The sequence below is a fragment of the Rhipicephalus microplus genome, unplaced genomic scaffold, assembly GCF_043290135.1.
Source record: "Rhipicephalus microplus isolate Deutch F79 unplaced genomic scaffold, USDA_Rmic scaffold_230, whole genome shotgun sequence".
Taxonomy (NCBI): Eukaryota; Metazoa; Arthropoda; class Arachnida; order Ixodida; family Ixodidae; genus Rhipicephalus; species Rhipicephalus microplus.
This window is the reverse complement of record NW_027464801.1, coordinates 199,928-214,927: the sequence shown is the minus strand read 5'-3', so window position 1 is coordinate 214,927 and position 15,000 is coordinate 199,928. Positions and strand designations below refer to the sequence as shown.

General features: G+C 61.9%; 2 non-coding genes and 1 pseudogene across 2 annotated transcripts; all 3 read right to left on the bottom strand.

The window, feature by feature from the left end:
* LOC142792656 (large subunit ribosomal RNA) overlaps window positions 1–42 on the bottom strand; it is a 2,821-nt pseudogene extending 2,779 nt beyond the window's left edge.
* Window positions 43–1,196: 1,154 nt separating this feature from the next.
* LOC142792624 (5.8S ribosomal RNA) lies at window positions 1,197–1,349 on the bottom strand. Its single transcript, XR_012891077.1, has one exon. It is a non-coding gene; the product is annotated as a 5.8S ribosomal RNA (ribosomal RNA).
* Window positions 1,350–3,068: 1,719 nt separating this feature from the next.
* LOC142792636 (small subunit ribosomal RNA) lies at window positions 3,069–4,883 on the bottom strand. Its single transcript, XR_012891089.1, has one exon. It is a non-coding gene; the product is annotated as a small subunit ribosomal RNA (ribosomal RNA).
* Between the last annotated feature and the right edge of the window lie 10,117 nt (window positions 4,884–15,000).

The window sequence follows — 15,000 nt, the reverse complement described above, 5'->3', positions numbered from 1 at the left end:
TATGCTTAAATTCAGCGGGTTGTCTCGCCTGATCTGAGGTCGACAGCGGATACATTCGCTTCCATCAACTTCCTGCACGACCGCGTGCGCTCGCCCTACCAAGTGCGCCCGCAACCCTGTACAGGGCCACTTCTTCACAAGGCTGGCAATCGGCTTCCCCGCTGCACGCGTGCGGCGCACAACCGGTGTGACGTGGAAGTGACGGGACACGTTCGTAAACCCATCGCGAACCGAGTACGACGCCCTACCAAGTGCGCCCGCAACCCTGTACAGGGTCACATCTTCACAAGGCTGGCAAGCGGCATTCCGCTGCGCGCGTGCGTCGTCCGAGCAGTTGCGTGATAAACGACCGTGTCGAAAGCCCAAACACCGCCGAGGCCAGTCGCCGCCGCCGCAAGGGCAGCCACGCAGCCTGGCGAGAGGCATCGTCTCGTGTAGCGTCGCCCCCGCCCCAACTGGAGTGGCCCAGTTTTTTGAACGGGACGGGAACTGCGAAGCACTTAGACCGACGGCGGACTACGACGAGAACGCCTTAAGCTTCGCCAACGTTTCGCCAACTCGTGCGGGAGACTTTTTCCGCTTCGCGGCAAGTCGTCGCGCCGTGCTCTCCGCATCAACCGCGTACGCAGCGAACCGCAAACGTCGGGCGCAGCCTCCTCACCTCCCTGCGCTTTGCGCGCGAACGTTCCCTGTTCGCGCGGCAAAGCCTGGAGGAGGCACGGCCCCGCAGCGTGTTCGAGCGCCCGGTCTACGGGACACCCTGCTTACTTCGAGGGCAACAAGCGCAACGCAAGGCTGCGATCTCGCGCACTTTGCGCACGGCTGGAGAAGCTTTGCTGGCCGGCTTTCGCTCCTCGTGTTTACCGTGCGTTAAAGTTGCGCGTCCGTGGCTCTCGCAGCTCTTGCGCGCCCGGTCGCAGAGAGGAGTACGCAACCTCGACCGCACTTTCCCTGCAGGCTTCCTTCCGACTCGAAGTCCTGCGGCGGTCTCAACGAGGTGCCACATCCTCAATGCAGTCGGTCGCCCCCGTTTCGGTTGGGCTCTGGCACGACGGTCGCCACCGTCTCGCCCTTGAGTGGCCGCTGTTGGCGCTCGCTGTGAGGTGTTCAGCGTGCTGTCCGTGTTGCCGACGCGGTCAAAACGAGTCGACGGCTCACGTTCCCTTGTGCGCCGAAGGCTCTCTTGATATGTGATCCGACCCTCAGACAGACGAAGCCAAGGGAAGACCCAAGGCCGCAATGTGCGTTCAAAGAATCAGTGCTCAGTGTGTCCTGCAATTCACACCAAGTCTCGCAGCTGGCTGCGTTCTTCATCGACCCGAGAACCGAGTGATCCACCGCTTAGAGTCGTGAAAAAGTGTTTGTTCAATTCCGTACAGTCAAAACCAAACGTTTCTGGCACTCGGCCAAACAGTGGCCAAGAAGGGCGCTTTTCAGCGCACGCTTGGACTCCAAAACTCTGCCGCGCCTTTTTCGGCTGCCGCAAATCGAGCAAACGGTGTGTTTCGGACGGCGTTTCGCTTTCGCTACTTGCGAGTGCTTTCGTGGTCCACCCCTCTATAAATACTCGGGAGGCGTCGAAGCCGGTTCTCCAAGCCGGACCCGTAGGTATCGTTGTGTGCTCGCTCTCATTGGCCCGCCTAACCAGAAAATGCCTGCGGTACACCCATTTGGATAAGAGTGCACGCAGATGCGGGCCTCGACGGCTACACATTTCCTCGGGCGGCCGCCTCCCGGCCTCCGTGGAGCGCGGGATGCACGGTCCCATCGACAAGCCTCTCCCGTTTTTACCGTGGCGTCGCGGTTCACCACGGCAGGCGGGTCGGTCTCCTCCGCATAAAAAGGGGGACCCCCGCTTTTTGTTCCACGAAATCGCACAAGCTTTTTTCGCATCCACGGTTTGCCACCGCACACCAAAATGCCGATCCGGCTGCCTACTTTAGCCAACAGGTGGAGCCAGGCGCGCCGTACTTGCGCGGCACTTCCCACGTCCACCGAAGTCGGTGCCAAGGACCACTTTCGGCGCCGGAGCCGCGTACGAGCCTACTCGAGGCGGAAGAACGAAGCCAGCAAGGGCCTGGCCGCAAGTGCGTTCAATTGTCGGGACGTCCAAGTCCCTCGTTCTTCCGTGCTTCCTCTTTCGGCAAGTCGTTGCGGCACCTTCCCAAAGCGCGCAGACCCGCTAATCGCGACGAGCGCGACGTGGCCGTGCCGCCTTTCCCTCGGCAGCAAGCAAAACGCCTGGCAACGTCGACGCTCCCCTAACCGCGATCTCGCACCGTGTTTCGTGTGGCGAATTCAAAAGCCGGCCGGCGCTGCTGCAACCATTACGGTCGGTACGCATACGCCGCGGAGGGCGGGACGGTCATCGGAGCGTGCGGTTCCTCCATCGAGTACTGCGCACCTCGGCCGTCGCATCGCCGTGCCATGACCGGCCGCGCGTCAACGCGAACCGGTGCCAGCGAGATCCCTCGCCTGCAAGAACCGACCGGCAGCCTCCGTCACCCGAGGACGCGGAGGCGCTTGCCGCGGACGGCGGGACGGTATGCACTGGTGCACAGCGGACCCGTCACATCGCCAGTTCCTTGACCGACCGCCGACGCTTGTGCCGTTCCTCTCGTACTTGGCAGTCGCCGCGCGATTGTCGGGTCTCGTTCTTGCACGCTCGAACGGTCGGGAGGGCACTCGGCTGGCGTTTCGGGAACGCGCAGCCTCGCCTTCTACCGACGTAACCACGACTCGCCGTTCGCGCTCCGCCGCTCCTGTTTACAGTACTAGGCGGTCCCGCAGCGGTCGGGTCGCGCATTTCGAGCGCTTCGAGCCACGGTGCAGTGGCGGGTCGAAAGCCGACCTATGAGTGCGTTGCGCCGTTTGTACCCGCGTCCGCCACCTGGCCGACCGTCCAAGGTCGCGGTGTTGGCGTCCGCTGGGCGCAACAATTTGTCACGGGGTGCCGCTCCACATTCAGGCAGCCCCGTGGGGAAAAGCCGACCCCGCGTCCAAACGGGGTCAGCGGCAGAAAGTGTCGGGCGCAGACGCAGCTGAGGCGCTCACCCTTCACAATCCGTTAATGATCCTTCCGCAGGTTCACCTACGGAAACCTTGTTACGACTTTTACTTCCTCTAAATGATCAAGTTTGGTCATCTTTCCAACAGACCGGCGCAACCGAAAGGCCGCGCCGGACATCGGTCCGAAGACCTCACTAAATCATTCAATCGGTAGTAGCGACGGGCGGTGTGTACAAAGGGCAGGGACGTAATCAACGCGAGCTTATGACTCGCGCTTACTGGGAATTCCTCGTTCAAGGGGAACAATTGCAAGCCCCTATCCCAATCACGAAAGAAGTTCCACGGGTTACCCAGTCTTTTCAGACAGGGATAAAGACACGCTGCTTCCTTCAGTGTAGCGCGCGTGCGGCCCCGGACATCTAAGGGCATCACAGACCTGTTATTGCTCTGTTTCGTGCGGCTAGGAGCCGCTTGTCCCTCTAAGAAGGTTGTAAGGTGCTGGGAACCCCGCACCTATTTAATAGGCTAGAGTCTCGTTCGTTATCGGAATTAACCAGACAAATCGCTCCACCAACTAAGAACGGCCATGCACCACCATCCACCGAATCAAGAAAGAGCTCTCAATCTGTCAATCCTCCCAGTGTCCGGGCCGGGTAAGTTTTCCCGTGTTGAGTCAAATTAAGCCGCAGGCTCCACTCCTGGTGGTGCCCTTCCGTCAATTCCTTTAAGTTTCAGCTTTGCAACCATACTTCCCCCGGAACCCAAATACTTTGGTTTCCCGGAAGCTGCCCGCCGAGTCATTTGAGTAACTCAGGCGGATCGCTGGTTGGCATCGTTTATGGTCAGAACTAGGGCGGTATCTGATCGCCTTCGAACCTCTGACTTTCGTTCTTGATCAATGAAAACATTCTTGGCAAATGCTTTCGCAGTAGTTCGTCTTGCGACGGTCCAAGAATTTCACCTCTAGCGCCGCAATACGAATGCCCCCGTCCGTCCCTCTTAATCATTACCTCGTATTCCAAAAACCAACAGAACAGAAACGAGGTCTTGTTCTATTATTCCATGCAAGTTTATTCAGGCGACTCGCCTGCGTTGAGCACTCTAATTTTTTCAAAGTAAAAGCACCGGCCATCTCGAGGCACACAATGAAGTGCACCAAGAAAGAACCGGCATGATGTTCAGTCCGAGCCGTCGCATCGGGTAGATGCACTACTCGTCTGGAACTGAGATCCAACTACGAGCTTTTTAACCGCAGCAGCTTTAGTATACGCTATTGGAGCTGGAATTACCGCGGCTGCTGGCACCAGACTTGCCCTCCAATTGATCCTCGTTAAAGGATTTAGAGTGTACTCATTTCAATTACGGGGCCTCAAAAGAGTCCCGTATTGTTATTTTTCGTCACTACCTCCCCGTGCCGGGAGTGGGTAATTTGCGCGCCTGCTGCCTTCCTTGGATGTGGTAGCCGTTTCTCAGGCTCCCTCTCCGGAATCGAACCCTGATTCTCCGTTACCCGTAACAACCATGGTAAGCAAGTAACCTACCATCGAAAGTTGATAAGGCAGACACTTGAAAGAAACGTCGCCGGCTCGTGGCCATGCGATCAGCACAAAGTTATCCAGAGTCACCACACAATACGGGCCGAAACCCGATCGATCTTGGTCTAATAAAAGCACCCGTTACCCAAAGGGCTCCAGGCTCACTGCATGTATTAGCTCTAGAATTGCCACAGTTATCCAAGTAGGAAGAAACGATCTAAGGAACCATAACTGATTTAATGAGCCATTCGCGGTTTCGCCTTATTTCGGCATGTACTTAGACATGCATGGCTTAATCTTTGAGACAAGCATATGATTACTGGCAGGATCAACCAGGTAATCGTTCGACTGCGCGTCCGTCCTCGCCTTCGGCGGGCCGGACGCAGTCTGTGTGCGGCGGAGGCCACCTTCAGGCGCCCCAACACGCTTATTTTGCACTCCGAGATGACGGCGTTCGAGCTCGCTACGGCACAACCTTCCCGAAAGACGAGTGGGAGCCGTGCGGCAAGAAGCACGTTCATGCTCGCTCTTTTTCGTTGCATCGACTCGGTCGCGCCGTGCGGGTTGCCCAAGCCCGCTGCACTGTCGGTGGACCGGCCGGAACTAGCAACGGAGCCGAGACTGCAAAGCCGCCAGACGACGGGTCACGCCCGCGTCTTCGGCGCTTTCGCATCTGAATCGCCCGAGGACGACACGGAACACACCTCGATATCGTGGTAAAACGGCACCGTCCGACAACCAGCCCCTAACGCATCAAGCGGATGAGGCTGCAGACGACTGCCGTGGATTCCCCTGGAGCAGACCCGAGGACACGCTTGACGAGGCCGAAGCCCGCCGCATATCAGACACCCGGTCGCTTTCGCGTACGCCGCTCACGAGAACCCCCACATAATAGCAGCGATAAGTACCCAGACCTCCTTGGGCACTAATACGAGCGTACTCGAGAAAATTTCACCGCGGGTGTGCCCCGAAACGTGTGGCACGTTGAGCGTGCCACAAGTCTACGTCGCTCTCAAACCCGCCGAGGTCGTAGAATTTGCGACCCTACTCACGAAATTCCCACCGAGGATACGGCCGCAAACGTACCGCACCTTGGGTAGGCCACGAGTTTGTGCAACACTACGCTGACGGCACAGCACCGAGGTCGTGCGCGCACGCACGGGAAAATTCCGCCGCGGTTTCTGCCGAAAACGTGAGGCACCACGACTCTCCGCAAGTTCGCGTCGACTGCGAAAGACCGAAGTCGTGAACGACGTGTCCGCTACTCGCCGCCGACACGCTGGACACCAAACGTACAACGACTCGACGGCGTCGTAGAGGCCCACGACGCGGTTTTCCTTAACGACGTCTCGGCGTGGCACCGACAGGTTAGAACGGCCGACCAACGTTCCCTGTCCGCCGTTCGGCTCAGTCGAAGGGCTCGGCGACTTCGGCAACGCTGCGAAGCCGCACGGTGACGCACGCCATGTCCCCATTTTTTTTTTTTTTTTTTCTTTCTGCGTCTGCCGGGGTGCCCCTATAATAGCAGCGATAAGCACCCAGACCGCCGTGGGTCGCTCGCCCCGGCTGACGTGGTTTTTCGTACTCCTGCGGCGGTCGCCGTCAAGCACGTCCAAATACGCTACTTTCGTGGGCGCATTCACGCTCTTTCGCTTCGCCGGAGTGCCAGCACTCACTCTGCCAAAAACGGCGAACATCCGAGCGGCGGTTCCCACTTTTGCGTCGGCGTCGCAAACCCCGCCCCGGCAGACGAGGTTTGCCGTACTCGTGCGACGGTGGCCGGCGGGCACGTCGAAAGACGCCGATATCGTGCGCGAATTGGCGCACCTTGGCTTCACCGGAGTGCCGCCACTGACTCCTCCAAAAACGGCGAAGATCCGAGCGGCGCTTCCCACTTTCGCATCGGCGTCCCGAACTCCGCCCCGGCTGACGCGGTTTACCGTACTCGTGCGACGGTCGCCGGCGAGCACGTGGAAAGACGCCGATATCGTGCCCGAATCGGCTCCGTTCGGCTTCGCCGGAGTGCCAGCACTGGCTCGGCGAAAGACGACGAACATCCGAGCGACGGTTCTCACTATTGCGTACGCGTCGCAAACCCCGCCCCGGCAGACGCACTTTGCCGTACTCGTGCGACGGTCGCCGGCGAGCACGTAGAAAGACGCCGATATCGTGCCGGAATCGGCCCCGTTTGGCTTCGCCGGAGTGCCAGCACTCACTCGGCCACAAACGGCGAACATCCGAGCGGCGGTTCCCACTTAGCCGTCGGCGTCCCGAACTCCGCCCCGGCAGACGCGGTTGCCGAGCTCGTGCGACTAGCGACCGCGAAGCCGTCTCGCGACGCCGCTTTCGTGCGCGGCTCCCACTGCGACCTGGGTCACCCGAGGTCGACGAGCAAGAAAGAATGTCGAAAAAAAATTTTTTTTTTTTTGCGTCTGCCGGGGTGCCCCTATAATAGCAGCGATAAGCACCCAGACCGCCATGGGTCGCTCGCCCCGGCTGACGTGGTTTTTCGTTTTCCTGCGGTGGTCGTCGTCAAGCACGTCCAAACACGCCACTTTCGTGGGCGCATTCGCGCTCTTTCGCTTCGCCGGAGTGCCAGCACTCACTCTGCCAAAAACGGCGAACATCCTAGTGGCGGTTCCCACTTTTGCGTCGGCGTCGCCAACCCCGCCCCGGCATACGCGGTTTGCCGTACTCGTGCGGCGGTGGCCGGCGGGCACGTCGAAAGACACCGATATCGTGCGCGAGTCGATGCTTCTTGGTCTCGCAGGAGGGCCGCCACTCACTCCTGCAAAAACGGCGAAGATCCGAGCGGCGCTTCCCACTTTTTCGTCGGCATCGCAAACCTCGCCCCGGCAGACGCGCTTTGCCGTACTCGTGCGACGGTCGCCGGCGAGCACGTCGAAATACGCCGATATCGTGCCCGAATCGACCCCGTTTCGCTTCGCCGGAGTGCCAGCACTCACTCGGCCAAAAACGGCGAACATCCGAGCAGCGGTACCCACTTAGCCGTCGGCATCCCGAACTCCGCGCCGGCTGACGCGGTTGCCGAGCTCGTGCGACTAGCGACCGCGAACGCGTCTCGCGACGCCGCTTTCGTGCGCGGCTCCCATTGCGACCTGGGTTACCCGAGCTCGACCAGCAAAAAAGAAGGTCGAAAAAAAATTTTTTTTTTCTGCGTCTGCCGGGGTGCCCCTATAATAGCAGCGATAAGCACCCAGACCGCCGTGGGTCGCTCGCCCCGGCTGACGTGGTTTTTCGTACTCCTGCAGCGGTCGCCGTCAAGCACGTCCAAATACGCCACTTTCGTGGGCGCTTTCGCGCTCTTTCGCGTCGCCGGTGTGCCAGCACTCACTCTGCCAAAAACGGCGAACATCCTAGTGGCGGTTCCCACTTTTGCGTCGGCGTCGCCAACCCCGCCCCGGCATACGCGGTTTGCCGTACTCGTGCGGCGGTGGCCGGCGGGCACGTCGAAAGACACCGATATCGTGCGCGAGTCGATGCTTCTTGGTCTCGCAGGAGGGCCGCCACTCACTCCTGCAAAAACGGCGAAGATCCGAGCGGCGCTTCCCACTTTTTCGTCGGCATCGCAAACCTCGCCCCGGCAGACGCGCTTTGCCGTACTCGTGCGACGGTCGCCGGCGAGCACGTCGAAATACGCCGATATCGTGCCCGAATCGGCCCCGTTTCGCTTCGCCGGAGTGCCAGCACTCACTCGGCCAAAAACGGCGAACATCCGAGCAGCGGTACCCACTTAGCCGTCGGCATCCCGAACTCCGCGCCGGCTGACGCGGTTGCCGAGCTCGTGCGACTAGCGACCGCGAACGCGTCTCGCGACGCCGCTTTCGTGCGCGGCTCCCATTGCGACCTGGGTTACCCGAGCTCGACCAGCAAAAAAGAAGGTCGAAAAAAAATTTTTTTTTTCTGCGTCTGCCGGGGTGCCCCTATAATAGCAGCGATAAGCACCCAGACCGCCGTGGGTCGCTCGCCCCGGCTGACGTGGTTTTTCGTACTCCTGCAGCGGTCGCCGTCAAGCACGTCCAAATACGCCACTTTCGTGGGCGCTTTCGCGCTCTTTCGCGTCGCCGGTGTGCCAGCACTCACTCTGCCAAAAACGGCCAACATCCGAGCGGCGGTTCCCACTTTTGCGTCGGCGTCGTAAACCCCGCCCCGGCAGACGCGGTTTGCCCTACTCGTTCGACGGTCGCCGGCGAGCGCGTCGAAAGACGCCGATATCGTGCGCTAATTGGCGCTCCTTGGCTTCTCCGGAGTGCCGCCACTCACTCCTCCAAAAACGGCGAAGATCCGAGCGGCGTTCTCCACTTTCGCATCGGCGTCCCGAACTCCGCCCGGGCTGACGCGGTTTACCGTACTCGTGCGACGGTCGCCGCCGGGCACGTCGAAAGACGCCGATATCGTGCCGTAATCGGCCCCGTTTGGCTTCGCCCGAGTGCCAGCACTCACTCGGCCAAAAACGGCGAACATCCGAGCAGCGTTTCCCACTTTCGCATCGGCGTCCCGAAGCCCGCCCCGGCAGACGCGGTTTGCCCTACTCGAGCGACGGTCGCCGGCGATCACGTCGAAAGGCGCCGAATTCGTGCACGAATCGATGCTTCTTGGTCTCGCAGGAGGGCCGCCACTCACTCCTGCAAAAACGGCGAAGATCCGAGTTGCGCTTCCCACTTTTTCGTCGGCGTCCCGAACTACGCCCCGGCTGACGCGGTTTACCGTACTCGTGCGACGGTCGCCGGCGGGCACTTCAAAATACGCCGATTTCGTGGGCGCATTCACGCTGTTTCGCTTCCCCGGAGTGCCAACACTCACTCTGCCGAAAGCGGCGATCATCCGAGCGGCGGTTCCCACTTTTGCGTCGGCTTCGCAAACGGCGCCCCGGCAGACGCGCTCGTGCGACGTACTCGTGCGACGGTCGCCGGCGAGCACGTCGAAAGACGCCGATATCGTGCTCGAATCGACCCCGTTTCGCTTCGCCGGAGTGCTGCCAGTCACGGCGCAGAGAACGGCGAACAAGTGTTTTTTTTTTTTTTCCTAGAATTTGTGTTATAGAAGGCACATTTGATATCGGACGATAATTTTCAACTTTATCACGCGCACCGATTTTCGTGTAGAGGTTTGCAAGTTTATGGGAATTTCTCCACTTGGAATAATGCGATTTAGTAGTACTACGAGAACTTCATGGATGTACTCAAGGGTACGGGGCAAGTCAGTTACGTCAACACCTGCAGATTTTTTACACTTCAAACTGAAAATTGTTGGTTGTGAGTCCTCGTGTGATATTAAAGGCCGATTCGCTAACACATAGAACAAAGAAAGAAAGGAAGAAAAAACGCCCGCGCTCGCTCAAGAAACCTGGGTTCGCAACAAGTGGCAACAACAAGCAACCGAGCGAGTGCGCCAAAACCCGTGGCGGCCGAACAAACGCGAAGTCCCAACCGCGTCAGCCGGGGCGGCACGGGACAGGAAAAATCACTTCAGCCGGGGCGGCGGGGCACCGAATAAACCTCGTCACCTCGTCGCAGGATAAAAGAGGAAACAAAAAGTCTAAACAGCGTCTGCTGGAGCGAATGCGTAATAAAACAACAACAACAACAAAAAAAAAACACCCGCGCTCAAGAAGTCTGCAATCCTCACAAAAGGCGACTGTGACCGAGCAGCGTCAGCCGGGGCCGTGCGGAAACGGAAAAACCGCGACTACCGGGGCGTCGAGGCACCGAAAAATCCACTTCAGCCGCGGCGAAAAAAAAAACAAAAAGAAAGACGGAGGGGGGGGGGGGGAACCACGTCTGCCGGGGCGAAGGAAAAAAAAAACGCGTCTGCCGGGGCGAGCCCGGGTGCGGCACCACCGGGAAAACTGTGGCAAACAGACATGGCGATCGAGTGAGTGGGCCGCCAGCCAGGCTCAGCCAAAAAGTGCAAAGTCCGAACTGCGTCAGCCGGGGCGGCAAAAACCGCGTCAGCCGGGGCGGCGCAAAAAACCGCGTCTGCCGGGGCGGCACGAAACCGCGTCAGCCGGGGCGGGGCGAAAACTGCGTCAGCCGGGGCGAAAAGAAAAAAAAAAAACGCGTCTGCCGGGGCAAGCCCGGGTGCGGCACCACCGGGAAAACTGTGGCAAACAGACATGGCGATCGAGTGAGTGGGCCGCCAGCCAGGCACAGCCGAAAAGTGCAAAGTCCGAACCGTGTCAGCCGGGGCGACGCAAAAACCGCGTCAGCCGGGGCGGCGCGAAAACCGCGTCAGCCGGGGCGGCACGAAACCGCGTCAGCCGGGGCGGCGCGAAAACTGCGTCAGCCGGGGCGGCGCGAAAACCTCGTCAGCCGGGGCGAGCGAAAAGGGGGGGGGGGGGGAACCACGTCTGCCGGGGCGAAAGAAAAAAAAAACGCGTCTGCCGGGGCGAGCCCGGGTGCGGCACCACCGGGAAGACTGTGGCAAACAGACATGGCGATCGAGTGAGTGGGCCGCCAGCCAGGCTCAGCCCAAAAAGTGCCAAGTCCGAACTGCGTCAGCCGGGGCGGCAAAAACCGCGTCAGCCGGGGCGGCGCGAAAACCGCGTCTGCCGGGGCGGCGCGAAAACTGCGTCAGCCGGGGCGAGCCCGGGTGCGGCACCACCGGGAAAACTGTGGCTAACAGACATGGCGATCGAGTGAGTGGGCCACCAGCCAGGCTCAGCCAAAAAGTGCCAAGTCCGAACTGCGTCAGCCGGGGCGGCAAAAACCGCGTCAGCCGGGGCGGCGCAAAAAAACCGCGTCTGCCGGGGCGGCACGAAACCGCGTCAGCCGGGGCGGCGCGAAAACTGCGTCAGCCGGGGCGAGCCCGGGTGCGGCACCACCGGGAAAACTGTGGCAAACAGACATGGCGATCGAGTGAGTGGGCCGCCAGCCAGGCACAGCCGAAAAGTGCTAAGTCCGAACTGCGTCTGCCGGGGCGGCACGAAACCGCGTCAGCCGGGGCGGCGCGAAAACCGCGTCTGCCGGGGCGGCACGAAACCGCGTCAGCCGGGGCGGCGCGAAAACTGCGTCAGCCGGGGCGAGCCCGGGTGCGGCACCACCGGGAAAACTGTGGCAAACAGACATGGCGATCGAGTGAGTGGGCCGCCAGCCAGGCACAGCCGAAAAGTGCTAAGTCCGAACTGCGTCAGCCGGGGCGGCAAAAACCGCGTCAGCCGGGGCGGCGCAAAAAACCGCGTCTGCCGGGGCGGCACGAAACCGCGTCAGCCGGGGCGGCGCGAAAACTGCGTCAGCCGGGGCGAAAGAAAAAAAAAAAAACGCGTCTGCCGGGGCGAGCCCGGGTGCGGCACCACCGGGAAAACTGTGGCAAACAGACATGGCGATCGAGTGAGTGGGCCGCCAGCCAGGCACAGCCGAAAAGTGCTAAGTCCGAACTGCGTCTTCCGGGGCGGCACGAAACCGCGTCAGCCGGGGCGGCGCGAAAACCGCGTCTGCCGGGGCGGCACGAAACCGCGTCAGCCGGGGCGGCGCGAAAACTGCGTCAGCCGGGGCGAGCCCGGGTGCGGCACCACCGGGAAAACTGTGGCAAACAGACATGGCGATCGAGTGAGTGGGCCGCCAGCCAGGCACAGCCGAAAAGTGCTAAGTCCGAACTGCGTCTGCCGGGGCGGCACGAAACCGCGTCAGCCGGGGCGGCGCGAAAACCGCGTCTGCCGGGGCGGCACGAAACCGCGTCAGCCGGGGCGGCGCGAAAACTGCGTCAGCCGGGGCGAGCCCGGGTGCGGCACCACCGGGAAAACTGTGGCAAACAGACATGGCGATCGAGTGAGTGGGCCGCCAGCCAGGCACAGCCGAAAAGTGCAAAGTCCGAACCGTGTCAGCCGGGGCGACGCAAAAACCGCGTCAGCCGGGGCGGCGCGAAAACCGCGTCAGCCGGGGCGGCACGAAACCGCGTCAGCCGGGGCGGCGCGAAAACTGCGTCAGCCGGGGCGGCGCGAAAACCTCGTCAGCCGGGGCGAGCGAAAAGGGGGGGGGGGGAACCACGTCTGCCGGGGCGAAAGAAAAAAAAAACGCGTCTGCCGGGGCGAGCCCGGGTGCGGCACCACCGGGAAGACTGTGGCAAACAGACATGGCGATCGAGTGAGTGGGCCGCCAGCCAGGCTCAGCCCAAAAAGTGCCAAGTCCGAACTGCGTCAGCCGGGGCGGCAAAAACCGCGTCAGCCGGGGCGGCGCGAAAACCGCGTCTGCCGGGGCGGCGCGAAAACTGCGTCAGCCGGGGCGAGCCCGGGTGCGGCACCACCGGGAAAACTGTGGCTAACAGACATGGCGATCGAGTGAGTGGGCCACCAGCCAGGCTCAGCCAAAAAGTGCCAAGTCCGAACTGCGTCAGCCGGGGCGGCAAAAACCGCGTCAGCCGGGGCGGTGCAAAAAAACCGCGTCTGCCGGGGCGGCACGAAACCGCGTCAGCCGGGGCGGCGCGAAAACTGCGTCAGCCGGGGCGAAAGAAAAAAAAAAACGCGTCTGCCGGGGCGAGCCCGGGTGCGGCACCACCGGGAAAACTGTGGCAAACAGACATGGCGATCGAGTGAGTGGGCCGCCAGCCAGGCACAGCCGAAAAGTGCTAAGTCCGAACTGCGTCTGCCGGGGCGGCACGAAACCGCGTCAGCCGGGGCGGCGCGAAAACCGCGTCTGCCGGGGCGGCACGAAACCGCGTCAGCCGGGGCGGCGCGAAAACTGCGTCAGCCGGGGCGAGCCCGGGTGCGGCACCACCGGGAAAACTGTGGCAAACAGACATGGCGATCGAGTGAGTGGGCCGCCAGCCAGGCACAGCCGAAAAGTGCTAAGTCCGAACTGCGTCTGCCGGGGCGGCACGAAACCGCGTCAGCCGGGGCGGCGCGAAAACCGCGTCTGCCGGGGCGGCACGAAACCGCGTCAGCCGGGGCGGCGCGAAAACTGCGTCAGCCGGGGCGAGCCCGGGTGCGGCACCACCGGGAAAACTGTGGCAAACAGACATGGCGATCGAGTGAGTGGGCCGCCAGCCAGGCACAGCCGAAAAGTGCTAAGTCCGAACTGCGTCAGCCGGGGCGGCAAAAACCGCGTCAGCCGGGGCGGCGCAAAAAACCGCGTCTGCCGGGGCGGCACGAAACCGCGTCAGCCGGGGCGGCGCGAAAACTGCGTCAGCCGGGGCGAAAGAAAAAAAAAACGCGTCTGCCGGGGCGAGCCCGGGTGCGGCACCACCGGGAAAACTGTGGCAAACAGACATGGCGATCGAGTGAGTGGGCCGCCAGCCAGGCACAGCCGAAAAGTGCTAAGTCCGAACTGCGTCTGCCGGGGCGGCACGAAACCGCGTCAGCCGGGGCGGCGCGAAAACCGCGTCTGCCGGGGCGGCACGAAACCGCGTCAGCCGGGGCGGCGCGAAAACTGCGTCAGCCGGGGCGAGCCCGGGTGCGGCACCACCGGGAAAACTGTGGCAAACAGACATGGCGATTGAGTGAGTGGGCCGCCAGCCAGGCACAGCCGAAAAGTGCTAAGTCCGAACTGCGTCTGCCGGGGCGGCACGAAACCGCGTCAGCCGGGGCGGCGCGAAAACCGCGTCTGCCGGGGCGGCACGAAACCGCGTCAGCCGGGGCGGCGCGAAAACTGCGTCAGCCGGGGCGAGCCCGGGTGCGGCACCACCGGGAAAACTGTGGCAAACAGACATGGCGATCGAGTGAGTGGGCCGCCAGCCAGGCACAGCCGAAAAGTGCTAAGTCCGAACTGCGTCTGCCGGGGCGGCACGAAACCGCGTCAGCCGGGGCGGCGCGAAAACCGCGTCTGCCGGGGCGGCACGAAACCGCGTCAGCCGGGGCGGCGCGAAAACTGCGTCAGCCGGGGCGAGCCCGGGTGCGGCACCACCGGGAAAACTGTGGCAAACAGACATGGCGATCGAGTGAGTGGGCCGCCAGCCAGGCACAGCCGAAAAGTGCAAAGTCCGAACCGTGTCAGCCGGGGCGACGCAAAAACCGCGTCAGCCGGGGCGGCGCGAAAACCGCGTCTGCCGGGGCGGCACGAAACCGCGTCAGCCGGGGCGGCGCGAAAACTGCGTCAGCCGGGGCGAGCCCGGGTGCGGCACCACCGGGAAAACTGTGGCAAACAGACATGGCGATCGAGTGAGTGGGCCGCCAGCCAGGCACAGCCGAAAAGTGCTAAGTCCGAACTGCGTCAGCCGGGGCGGCAAAAACCGCGTCAGCCGGGGCGGCGCAAAAACCGCGTCTGCCGGGGCGAAATAAAAAAAAAAACAAAGAAAAAAGCCCGCGCTTAATCAAAAGAAAACAAAGAAAAAAGCTTGCGCTTAATCAAAAGAAAACAAACAAAAAAAGTTCGCGCTTAAGCCTGGCGGTGGAACCACCGGGGCAAACAGACCTGGCGATCGAGTGAGTGGGCCGCCAGCCAGGCACAGCCAAAAAGTGCAAAGTCCGAACCGCGTCAGCCGGGGCGGCGCGAAAACCGCGTCA